This window comes from Ambystoma mexicanum, chromosome 2q (assembly GCF_040938575.1).
Source record: "Ambystoma mexicanum isolate Mex_15411 chromosome 2q, UKY_AmexF1_1, whole genome shotgun sequence".
Lineage (NCBI taxonomy): Eukaryota > Metazoa > Chordata > Amphibia > Caudata > Ambystomatidae > Ambystoma > Ambystoma mexicanum.
In genome coordinates, this window is record NC_090924.1 from 420,864,252 (window position 1) to 420,876,128 (window position 11,877).

Genomic DNA, 11,877 nt, shown 5'->3' on the forward strand with positions numbered 1-11,877 from the left:
GTATGACCTTCACGTAATACTCCACAACACCTTGGAAGGGGAGTACTCCTTGTTAATCCTTGGGAGCATCTAATGTTTAAATTGCCTTTACTAAACGGTCCTTGGGACTTACTCCTTCTTTAGTTAAAGCGTGCACTAGATAATCTATTTCTAACACCATGATTTTGCATTTGACTTTTTACAATGTTAAACTCGCTTCTCGTAACTTCAATACAAAATGTAATTTATTGTGATCCACCTCATCATTGCCAGTGACCAAAATGTCATCTTGACAGAAAGCCATCCCTTTTATTTCTCCCAAAAAGGAGTTAATTACTCTCTGAAAGAACGGCACAGCCAAAACTAGGCCAAAAAGGCATTCTCGTAAATCTAAAAGTTCCATCGTGTGTAATGACGGTCGTAAGATCATGCGATTCAGGATGTATATCCGCCTGGTGGTAAGCTGAGGCAAGATCAAAGGTGGAAAAAAAATCCACCTGCTATAAAACCCAGCAATTCCACAATATTTGGTTGGGGAAATCGGTCTCCAACTACATATTTGTTACTAGCTCGAAGGTATACACACAAGCAAACTTCTCCACATCCTATTCTTACCACATCCACAGGGGCACACCACTCTGAGGCTACCACAGGTTCAATTATATCTTCAGACATTAGCCTTTTAGTTTCCTTTGAGACTTCATCCTTCAACGGCAAAGGCGCTTTGATACCACGGGATCATTCCCTCCTTCAATCTTATTCTTTACACATTACCTCTCAGGCAGCCCGGACATTCACTGAAGACTTCACCAAATCTATCCTCAGGCCTCTCAACACTCTTGTCCATTATAGCTGCTATGCTCCCTGGAACCTTAGGATCAATTCCTATGTCAATCTCTGATTGTTGGAACCACCCTAAAGACATACTCCTTTTTCAGACACATAAACATTAGACTGTGCCTGCCTGGCCACACCAGTGTGGCCACAAAACACTGTACAATGCCCATATGGGCACCCCATAACCACTCTGCCTAATATTTGGCGGCATGAGACTAGTCCTGGAGAATTTATTTTGCCACGCCTCTCTGTTGATGATCGTATAATCTGATCCTGAGTCAATAAACATGCACACTCCAACACCGTTCACTACAATAACCTCATGGGGCTTTCTCTCTACACCTTTGCAGGACCCACTTCACCCACTGACCAGTAGCTTCCCAAGTCTTCTTCTTCTGAATGATAATCCTCTACAACCTCACACTCTCCCAGATCATTCATTTATTAACACCTCTCTTGAAAATGTTGGCAGCACCTAGGAAAATGTCATCTCCTGCCACATTTCCCATACATCACTATATGGCTTAGGCATTCAACATTACTGGCAAAATGAGAAATGCTGCCACACCAATAGCATCTTCTAACATTTGAAGTGGGAGTGCTCTTGTGTGCGCAATATTTATTCTCACTCAGAGCATCACTCGTAGTAAGCGTTTTTCTCACACCTCCACTCCGTCTTTCCTTTCTAGCTCTTTCACACATGGCATGTGTTCAATCTTTTTTGCGAGATCCAGCACCTTCTCCAAGATGGGATCCTCTTTAGCCCATATTTCCTCCCTTAATTTGTTTTCCTTAACCTTCACGATAAACTGGTCCCTAATTTTCTCATTATATGTTGTTCCAAAATTACATTTATTTGCCAGTTCCCTGAGTGCAGTCACAACATCCTCTATTGATTCTTCAGAGCCCTGGTGTCTAGTGGAGAAGTGATATCTCTACATTATGATGGTAACCTTTTTTTTCAATGTGTAAATCCATCTTCTTTAGTATCACCTTATAAGGATTACGCTCATCCTCACCTTCTCCAGCTCCTGATGCTGTTGGCTGCCAATCTGGAAGACTTTTCAATATGCGTCTGCCCTCATGCCCCAGTGAGTGCATTAGAAGGGCTTTTCCATGCTCAATACTATTACACGGTAGGCGGTAACTATGGCGCTATTAGCACCATGGTTGCCGCCAGTATTTTACCATGTCCGCCTTGGTGGATGCAAGAATTACCGCCCTACTCCAAGATGAGCGGGGGCGGTAATTCCCCATTCACCAAGGCACTTCCCCATTCCCATTTTTGCCCCCATAGGGCTCAATGGGAATGGGGAAGGGGCTAATTACGGTACCGCAAATTGCGGTGGCGTAATTAGCACCAAGGTCCCTTTGCGGCAGCCTACTTTAAAGGCTGGTAAAACCAGCCGTTAAGGTCGGGTCCTGCAAAGGGAACTCGTAGTAAGGCGGTAAGGGTTTACCGGTACCGGTGCCCTTACTGGTACCGGTAAACCCTTACCGCCTAACGTGTAATGAGCCCCTATATCTGGATCTATGAATTACCAATACATAATCCAGGAAGTCTTCTTTCCAGGCATTCCATTTGAGAGCTGGTTCCCCCAGTGTAGGAAGGAATTGTGATGGTAAATTATTTATAATGTGACTGCCAAAATGATGACACTCAAGAATGCATAGACAATCACAGACAGATGCAACCAGAAGAGGGTGACATTAAAATGTAATCACCGAAAGTACTGGGACGAACAAACACCAAACCGATCCACAGTTACCAGCAGTACCAATGATAACCGTAGTCAGATACAGGAAAATGTGTGACATCACGTGCATGCAGGTCCTTTTTTTTTGTCCTATGCCGAGTGCACACGGGTGATTTCTGAGACCAGCTGGAGAGCTGCCGGATGCTCGGGCTTACTGGAATTCAGGGGGCACAGCTCGCTCCGCATGGCTGTAGGTCTTCCCAATCCACACACACAAAGGCTGCCCATAACAGGGACAATGATGGAGAAGGCACTCACGATGGAGATACACGCGAGTTCCAAGTGAAAACAGCAGCAGGTACACTCCCCATCACAGCACGTTGCAGACCAGTGCGCATCCGGCAGTGTATTTCACTGCAGGGTCAACCAGGGCCAGAAAAACTGAAATGAAGGCATGAGGGCCTCTGGGGTTCCACGAGCTCGTCGCCAAATCTGTTACGTCCAAAGAACACAAGACAGGTAAACTGTTCCATTTTCTTTATTGAGAACAATGTTATGAGGACCTCCTGCTAGTAGTGAGAGAGGCAACTGCCTGAAGCTCCAAGGGCTGGGTGCTTTATACCCCTCGTTGTAACTCTGAGGCAGAATGCCATCACCCTAGAAACTACCATAACATTCCAGGCTGCCTGGCAACTTCATAAAACTTTACAGTAATCCTCAAGAATGCATCGTATTCCAATGATCTTGCACATAACAATATACAGATTGTGATACATAAGTACAAACAACACACAAGTGGAGATACACCTAACACATATACCCATAGGCCTCTCCTTACCACCAATACACTTACATATATTAGGATTCCTGCCGTATATATTTTTGAACTAACTTGAGAGGCATTTCAGCAAAGTAATGGCCAGTTAAATAATAACATTTCTGCCTTGCTGCCCCCATAAATACATGTCACCACGCCGAAGCATAACAAGTTGATCTTTCATAAACTGGCTCCACGGAAGGTATTCCATAGAAATTATCCATTACTCTCCTGCATAATACCTCCTAATCCGTACTTCAGCTCGTAAGAGGCATCAGGGCTCCAGCCCCCGAATTTCACCAGAGCTTCCGGGCCAGCATAAAACTAGTCCATTGTCGAAATAGCACCTGGGCTGCAAAATATCTCCTCTGAGCGAGACAGTCTCCCATCCTGCAACAATGACAGGTCTGATCAGTGCGGCCCACTATAAGTGCCCCAGAGCATCGAGCATCCTTGGTGAGGTTTACCACTGCAGCAGAGTACTCCATTTGAACCTCTCTTCGTGCATGATCCATCGTTGCTCCGCTCAACATGCACATTTAGGAGTGCTTTTATTTATTTATATAGTTTTATCAGGTATGCACCTTACTTTATTATCTAGTTGACCACCTATTGGGCATTCGGCCGAATAGTAAATATACTATTTGGTACACCTCTACATGGGACTAACTTGATTCCGAACTTTGGTTGTAGCGTGTGCGTTCAAATTTACCAATAGTGGTTTGCCTGTTGCTCATGCATTTATAGCAGAGCGACATGTACCTTTGTGGAATGTCATTATACATTTAAATGCAAGAAATGCACCCATTGGTACAGTGTTATGGGCACCGGAGTAATGGCAGAGGGAAGGGTGCTGCCAGCAAGAAAGGAATGCTTTTAACTCCAGTTAAAAATGACAAATTGTTGGAGCGACTGCACCACTACCCAAACAGGGAGGTAGTTAGATTATTGTGGTATGGCATTGAGGACGTTTGTTAGAATCCATACAGGGGCGCATGGAAGGGCAGGCAGGAGGAAAACCTGATGTCACTACAGGAACACAGCAGTTTAGTGAAAACAATAATTGGGGACGAAAGTGGAGAGAGGCAAGATGGTTAGGCCATTCTCTGAGATCCTCATGTCTCACAATTAATAATATTGCTGATCCATCATTTGTCATACCTAGAAGAGGAATCAATGATTACATCAACCCAAAGAATTGTGAAATGACAGGTTTTGATGATGCGATTGAACTGCTAAGGTAGTGGGGAAAGGAGTTGTGAATGCTAAATGTGATACCAAGTTGGATTTTTGGCTCCTCCTAGTACAGCCAGAGGATTTCCTAATTCTGGGCATTTAACATCACTATCCGGACAAGGCACTGCTCATGTGGTGCTTGGTGGCACGGGCACTAGTGAAATGTTTTTAGTAAATTTGTGGAGTGAGTATTTTCGAAATGGGTGGGATTGAAGCAGAAAGTACATTATTTTGATGATTTTCCTATTATGGGAGGGTAAGCAGCATGAGGCGGATGTGCCAGGCTACTGAAGGCCTTCCAAGAGCTCTCAGGAGACATGGGCATACCCCTTGCTCTAGGACGAAACAGAGGATCTGATAATGGTGTTGACTTTCTTGGGGTTTGAGCTGGATTCTGCTGATCTGGAATCACGTCTGCTAGCAGACAAGTTGGAAAGATTGAGGGAATTATTATAAGAGGAGGCTGTCATGAAGAATTGTGAGTTGTGAAAGGTGCAGCGGCTGTTAGTAATCCTTACATTTGCCTTCAGGGTGGTGGCCATGGGGAGGGTATTCTGCAGGCAGTTGGTGCTAGTTCGTCTGGGGAATAGGAAACTATATTGCAGGATCAGTGCGACAGAATGAATTTGAGAGGATTTGGGTGTGTGGTGTCAGTTTCTGGACATCTATGATAGAATGATGTTTGGGATCCTGGAGAGTCTTTTGCTCTGGTTGATTAAGCTATTTTCTCAGATGGATGGGTTGGCAGGCATGCGGATGTATTGGAATGGGTAGAGGCTGGAGTCATGGCCACTCTGGTGCTATAGCATCATCTTCTTGGAAGTTGTTCCGGTGCAGGTGGCCCTTAAGATGTAGCAGGGAATGGGAAAACAGGGGAGTGAAGTATGCCAAAGATAACGATGCTGGTGTAACCGTGGCGAATCAGCAGTCTCATTGAAATGAATGATGAGTATAGTGCAGTTCTGATTGAAAATGAATATTGTGTTTAGGGTAAGGCATAATCCAGGTGTTGCCAAATGCATTGCTGATACATTTCCTCGTTCACAGTGGATGGAATTCCATGGGCTGGCACTGTGGCCATGATAGGGCACAACACCAGTGCCAGCAGAGCTATGGGGACTAGGAACATCAAGTTGCTGGCGCTGGTGGAGGGTCCGTTGGCAGATAGCACAAGGGTATCCAACAGTGCGGCATAGGGTGTGTTTTATGAAAAAAGTGGCACAAGACGAGATTGAGTTTGTGTCTGGAGCTTTGGGAATTGAGAATGGATGATGCTGTGAATTTGTTGCTTATTAATAAGGGTGTACCGTCTGTAATGATAACAGCAACATTTCCTCATTACGACCCTGGCGCTAATGGGTTAACGGCGCTGTAAAATGCTGCGGCGCCGTTAACCCATTAGCGCCTTACTACGAGGTCCCTTTGCCAGACCCAACCTGAACGGCTGGTCTAGACGGTACAGTACCGCAATTTGCAGTACCGTACTTAGCACCTTCCCCAGTCCCATTGAGCCCTATGGGGCAAAAATAGGAATGGGGAAGGGCCAATGTTCAATGGGGAATTACCGCCCCGCCAACCTTGGAATGGGGTAGTAATTCCCCATTGAATATTGGCGGACTCGTTACGATACCGGCACCAACCATGGTGCTAATAATTAGAAGGCAGGTATACGCATGACCAGCTGGTGTCTGTCTAGTCTGTCAAACGTCTGTCATATATGTTCTGTTGTATGTCGAATGTAAAATAATTGTATTGGTGATTGTTTAAAATGCATTTTGGATTTACGCGATTCTGTAACTGAGAGGGAATCGCCACTAAATTGATGAGTTTTGAGTAAATTGTTGGTATAAAATTTGGCGGGAAAAGATTTGATTGGAGCTGCATATTTGGTGCTCGGTCGCTCTATTAAAAGAGTCAAAGAACTGTATAGTTATTGATTGGTGACGGAATTAAGAATGGAGGAAGGTACACCGCTTGCGCATTTATGCAAGCAACTGCCCAAGCATGCAACAAAGCTGAAGAAATATAGCCAGGAGTGAGTTAAGGGCACCGCAAATAAGATGTTTTGTACAGCACATGACCACCTTCCTACATACCACATACACCGGTAAAAAGCTAGAGAAACGTCTTGCTGTGCTGGAACTGTGGAAAATTTTTCAAGAAACGAAGGTGGAAGAACCACCCGCAGATTGGATATTAAATGTATGTACAGAGGGGGTGAGACGCCTACAGCGCCACCTTCCCCACCTGAACCAGTAATCGAAGGGAGTAAGTCAGAGGGTCTTTACCCGCTAAGAGAACTTAAGGCAGCCACGGGATACAGCAACCCTGCATATGAGTCACCTGCATGCAGTGGTGACGACATCAAAGAAAAAGGGCAGGAAAGTAATCTTGCCTCCGTAGTCCCGAGGGACAAGGAGAGACGCAGAGATGGAGAAAAAGATCAGGCACAGAGTAGTACATCTCTCAAGAGAGAGAGGGAAAAAAGCAGGAAGGTAGTAGAGAGTTAGCATTCGCAAAGGACGAGTGGATGGGAGGTCAGATATTGCTAAAACTTTATAGTAAAGGGAGTGATGACATAAGACCGAGGGAATGGTCTGATGAGGTGCTGAGAAAGTAAAAGGAGAAAGAAAAGGATATGAAAGACGAGAGGATAAGAAAGAAGAATAGGTTGAGGCGAGAACAACTATATCGCGAAGAGCAAGGAATACCGCTCAGTTGCACACAGTGCGCAGCCTATGAGAAGTACAGGCAGAATATGATAAAGTTAGAGGAAGAAAGGAGAGTGCAAGAAAGGAAAGTAAAGAAGCGGGAAGACGAGGAAAGTAGAAGGGCAAAAGAACGTAGAAATGAACAGATGAGGGAAGTAGATAAGGCTAGAGAAGAAGCAAAGAAGCAAAAGGAAATAGATGAGGAAGCGGAACGTAAGTACAGACAGAGGGCACGAGATTTCGAATATTTACAACGGAAGTTAAAAAACCCAAACCTGTTGTAGAATGCGAAGACATTGAAGAATTCTTTCCTGCAAGCGATCCGGTACCAAGTACTAGCGGGACAAATATTGAAGATGACTTTGACACCAGAAGCATCGGAGAAACGATTGATAAAATTTATGATGAGATGGGGCTGGAACTAATTTCCCAAGGGGGGAAGGGAGAATGAGCGCTTAGAGAGCACTCTGCTATATGACACTGAGGATGTCATCCGAAGTAGTGGGAGCAGGGCACTGTCCCTAGATAGGCTAGAGATTGGGCAGAACGAAGAAGATGCAAGAAGTTGCGTAAACTGGGAGTATTCAGGGTCTGACTCCGGTGGGGAAATGGAGGAAGTGGCATATGACAAATAGAGATAGTGTGAAAAACTGCTCCCAAGGGACCGAGAGGTACGATGGTCAGATGCTAGCAGGTCTGCAAGTAGGACACCGAAGTCTGATGGACAATCCAGCCAACATGAAGAAACACCCCGCGGTCAGAGGGGGGGCCTTGGCGCCTGCCTATGCAGACAGGTTAAGGGCATTGCCAGGCAGACGGCAAGGTGGGAACGTAACCCCGGCGGTAGACCGGAGAACTATGGGGAAAGAGAAGGAGGACTGGCTTTCCAATTCCTGTTGCTAGAAAAGGGGGGAGCAAGACCACAATATATTCCATGGCCACACATGGACCGAGAAAACCTAAAAAATAAGCTTACAATGCTGACATCAGGATCCGGAAAGTGGATACATGAGTTAGAGAAAATGACGGGGTGTCACCTTAGCTATAGGGGACATTAAGGGCCTCCTAATTGCCATACTGGGTGAAAGAGCCGATGATGTATGGAAACGGGCAGGCTACCCTAGGGTAACCCTAACTGACACCTCCCATGATGGAGTGCCATTTAATAACTGTAGAGCAGCAGTGTGGAAAGCGCTGTGTATGCTATATCCAGACACGTCTGATATGGGAGCGATAATGAAAGAAAGAGTCAGAGGATCCGTTGCTTTATATCCAGAATTTTCAAGACGCGTGGGTGCTCGAAACGCATGAATCTTGGACAAAATCCATCCCTGTATTCTATCATATATTGTGCCAAGGGTTACTAGAACCGGTGCAAAAACAGCTCAAGAAATTGGTAATAATAGAAGCTAAACCATGGGCCGAAATCCAGTTGACAATTGCACATTATTCCAGATTGCTGCAAGAAAAGAATCGGAAAAAAGAGGCAACACGTAAGGGGGAGGAGGCAAAGCTGGTGCAAAGGAAGCTCTCGAAGTATGCTCTCGAGGGAGCAATGCTCACCAGCCCGGCCGAACCAAGCAAATAGCAAGCGACTAACCCCTCGCAAAATAATCAAGGTAGCATGGGATTTTACCCGAGGGGAAGAGGCTTTGGAAATAGAGGATGGCGGAGTAATCAGGGAGGGTTTCAGAATGTTCAAGGTGGCTTCCAGAACACACTGATGGGCAATCCAACTATGCCAGATGGACAGATGGCCAGACCACTGCCAGTATGTTGGACGTGTGGAATGACTGGACACGTGGCATGCATGTGCAGAAGCCATGGCATGTGGCAAAATAAACAAGGGATGGGGCAGGCATGGCGAATCAACCTGCCATCCCACAACAGGGTGGTGCCCAAAATTACACGGTACAGCAGCAGGCAGCAGGCTTGCAGCAAGGTGCACAGCAAGTGGTTCAACCACCGAACATGGGGATTATGCCACAAGGACAACCCCAGCATGCACCGCCGCAGATGGCTCAGGGCAATAATCCCAGAGGGGGAATTAACCCTGGAAATGGGGGATACCCACAAGTGTACAGTGGACTGAACCTATATATAAAATAGGACCGCTCACGGGAGACCCTGATGTGTTTTATCCTATCAGTGACACCAGACCCTAATAGGAAGCCTAGGGTGAATGTCACCATAGGGGGTAAAGAATATTCCTTCCTAGTTGACACGGGTGCAATGTGTTTGTGCATATGAGAAGGCACATTTTCCTTGTCCGGCGAGGTCATAGATACCCAGAGTTTCACTGGAGCTCATAGTAGAGTTTCCTTTACAGATGCACTCCCAGTCTCAGTGGGAGAGCACAAAATGAATGTACCTCTATTGTATTCGCGTCAGATCCCAGTAAATATTCTGGGTCGGGACCTGATGACTAAACTAAACATGACCATCTCGTTTACCGAGAATGGTATAGTGTGCTCCACCCCAGGAATGCACTACTCAAACGTGTGCAAAATGATCAGAGCATATTCTGGACGGCAGCCATGAGGGCTATACCGCTGGAGCCAGAAGTCTTTGCATATGGCTTGCGAGTGCTTATGGCAGGATTACCAGGCCTCGCAGACAGAACTATGAGAACCCCTGATGAATTTCTATTCAGACCAAGAATACCCATGCAAGAAAAGGAGGGACAAGTATTCCCCCTAATGATACAATCTTCCGCAGTGCGAGGGAGAGTGGTATTGGTTGAAGGATCCTAAACTAAGCAGCCTTATAATATGGATGTACATCCTGGAATCTCATCCCCCACTTTCCTTGGGAAGAGTCAGGACCTCACTGGAAACCCTAGGTTTCTTCCCTGCCACAGAAATCATAGGAGAGCTCCCTTAGTTACTTTGAAGTATGGATCAGTGATGTGAATGGGCAGCATCTGGAACAGGTAAAGGATCTTAGGCATTAGAACCATTTTAAGCACATTCAATCGACCCAACCATGAGATCGTCAGCTTGTTCCATTTCTCTAGATCTTTCTCCAGCTCCTTCATCGGGGCCGGGGGTTTAATTTGCATCATATAGACCCTTAAGTTCTCTTTTGATGTTAATACCCAGATAATGTAGTGTGCCCACATTAACTTTCATGCCTAGAGTTGAGAAATTCCCCATATCGTCATCCATATGTCTGTCGAGTGGGAAAAGGACTGATTTGCCTGTGTTAATTTCAAACTCTGCCATTTGACCATTTTGTTCGATCAGGCTGCTAGCTGCCGGTATGGTGAAAGTTGATTCACAACATGAAAGAGCATGTTGTCTGCATACAGCCCAATTTTATATGTCATCCCTCCTACCCCAAATCCCTGTACTCTAAGTCCTCTCTCAGCCTATGAGCTAGGGGCTCCAACGAAAGCACAAAGATAGCTGGAAAGAGCGGGCATCCATGCCTCGTCCCTCTACCCAGGTCAAACCATCGTGAGTATCCCCCATTAACTGCCACACATGCCCTTGGGGAGTAATAGATTGCCATTACACCCCTCATGAGTCTCCTGCCTATCCCACGTTTGTCAAGCACTGCCTCTAACATGTCCTTCTATACCCTATGAAAGACCTTATCAACATCAACAGCGAGGAGAGTGGGATCCCCTGCCACACTTTGAGCCTCATTTATCAGGTGCAGTGTCTTCCTTATAGTGTCTGCTCCCTGGAGCCCCCTGACAAATCCCACCTGGTCGGAATAAATCAGCCTTGGTAAGTGTCACTGCAGCCTGAAGGGGATCAGGACCGACAAGAAGGATTTATAAAATCCTGAGGTGAAACCATCTTCCCCCAGAGCCTTTCCCAATCGGAGGTGCACTATGGCATTCTTAATTTCTTCTCCAGTAATTGGAGCATCCAAGGCACCTGATTCCTCTTCAGTTAGCAGTGGGAGGCAAGACTCTTCTAGGCAATTCTTAACCATGTCCTGTATCGACAGCCCCTTTGATCCTGTATAAAACCTCATAAAATGAGACAAACGCATGCTGGATCCCTTCTACTGAGACCTCTGTTGTCCCCTCCCTACCCTCTATCTCCGAGACCCATCTCACCGCTCATTGTCCTGTAGAGGAGGTCCCAGACATGGCCTGTACCAATCCCCCTCATTTCGAGGCACCAGGAACGCGCTCGCCAAGCTATGTGACGTATGAAGAGCAAATGAACCTACAAAGAGCTGCAGTGGGACTCTGCCCAGTATACATCAGAAGATCCATACCGGTTGAAGCACCCATAACCAGACAACTCTGGGCAGCACGGTACCCTATCAGACAGCCATACCAGCCGCTGATACGAAATGAGGAGTATCTACACACGGTCCACAAAGAGACCCCAAAAGCCTTAACGGAAGGCCGGTGGAAATGACACAAGGGTCTGAACAGATTCGAGAATGAACAAGAGCAGCTATCGAAGATAACACGCCAGTGCGAGTACTCTATGAAATTGAATGGAATAGGCACAGAGAGGAGACAATGTTACAACACCAGGAAACAGTTTTACGAGACAAGATGGAAGCAACCGTCCTGTTAAATGTGTGTAAATAGGCTTGAAACGCAAGATGCTAAGAAATCGATATTGCTTGC